Consider the following 1,875-nt stretch of genomic DNA (forward strand, 5'->3'; position numbering starts at 1 on the left):
TTGCTGTGAGCTGTCAACAGACAGGGAGCTGCACCATGGGCACGACAGACTGAGCTCTGGGTTTGCTTTAATTATCAGTATCAGATGAGGGGGGAAAAAAAAAAGATTAAAAAAACCCACCCATTTTGGAAAAAGAGAACCCATTAGTTTCCAAAGGAATGGAGGAAAAAGTGGAATGAGATCCTTCTCCCTGCTTTTTCCCAAAATATCCTCAACTGGATGTAGAAATCAAGTCTCTCTCTCCCCATTACTCGCTGCAAACCCATTTCCAAAAGCCCCTCTGCCACAGCAGCCCTGGATCCTGGCGTGTCCCCCCACTCCTGCACAGCTGCTCCTTTGGGAAGCCAAGGCTTTGTGCATGAGATTGCATTTCTAATGCCTGATATTCAGAGAGTTTCAACTCCTGCCAGGGAAGGGAGCTTTAAACAAGAGGAGAGGTGTAAATAGAGACATGAATGATTAACAGAAAGAATTGTGTTTCTTTTTGCCATGCCCATTGCCAGGATGCACTAAAGAATCCACAAATGATTCCCAGCCATGAACAGATGAGGCATCAGCGTTAAATGAGGGGCACAGAGTGATTTGTACAACGTGCTACGACACGTTTGTTCAGCCTTTTATTAAATATCTCTGCAGTGCTCCTGCCTGTTAACCGCTCCTCAAACACACAGCTCCCAACTGCTCAGCTTTCCCCAGAATCATTAAGGTTGGAAAAGACCTCCAATGGGATCAAGGCCAACCTTCGACCAAACCCCACCATTCCCACTAAACCACATGGCCAAGTGCCACATGTGCTTGGTTTTGGAACCCTTGCAGGGAGGGTGACTCCCCCCCTTCCCTGGGGAGCCTTTTTCCAAGCTGTCTCTTCAGTCCCTGGGCAGAGAAAGGGAAATGGCTGCAAAGAAACAGGTTACAAACCCCCAAGGTCGGTGCTGCCGAGCACTGCAGTGACCCCAAAGCTGTGTTCCCCAGCTGGACCTGTGGTTCCTAAATGCTGCTGCAGCCCAAAATTTGGCACCTCCCACTCACAAGAGCTGCTGCCTGCCCTCACAGAATATCCTGGGTGGGAAGGGGCCCACAGGGATCATCGAATCCAACTTCAGGACATCCCCCATGTCCCTGAGAGGGTTGTCCAAACCCTCCTTGGAAGTACCCTCCAGCCACAGCAGGACCACACTGCAGAGGTGCAGGCAAACAGCACAGATGAGACAAACAGAGCTATGGAGACAAAAACTGGGGCCCAAATTGTTTTTTTTTTACCGTGGCTTGCAGCAAATGGGGACCTCCCCCAGTGCACAACTCTTGCTGGAGGAATATCAGGGAAACTCCCCGCTGCCAGGCTTGGGAGTTTGAAAACTCTCCAAAATTAGTTCAAAAAAAAGAAGGAATGCAAGGACAAATCTGCTTATTCCTTGGAATAAAACAGTTGTTCCCATTCTGGCTGCAGGGCCAGGGGCTGCCCCGTGGGGATGGGCTCCAGCCAGCCCCAGCCCCCCAGCCCCAGGGAATCTGTGTGGGCCCAGCAGCCACTGTTTAATTTGGCCCTGAGTCCCACATGTCTTCCAAAACCCTCTTCAAACAACTTCCAGGAATGCTTTTATTCCGAGGATGTTCTGCCTTGAATGCATCAGATTCATCTCCCTGCTCTAAACGAGCCTTTGACAGCACCAGACTGAGCAGCTGAAGGGGAGCAGAGTTGTTTTCTCCCTGCTCTCACAATTAAGTTGTTTGGTAGAAAATGTGGTTTAGAAGTGAATCCATAAAGCTCCTGGCAATTGGAGGGAACTGCTATTGCCAGGAGTAAAATGCAGGTGGCAAATCTGTGGGTTTTTCTCCACTGAAACTGTAACGAATGTGGATCCTGTGCACTAAGTG

The sequence above is a fragment of the Empidonax traillii genome, unplaced genomic scaffold (assembly GCF_003031625.1).
Source record: "Empidonax traillii isolate 1590-97213 ecotype Southwest subspecies unplaced genomic scaffold, ASM303162v1 scaffold2623:size20611, whole genome shotgun sequence".
Taxonomy (NCBI): domain Eukaryota; kingdom Metazoa; phylum Chordata; class Aves; order Passeriformes; family Tyrannidae; genus Empidonax; species Empidonax traillii.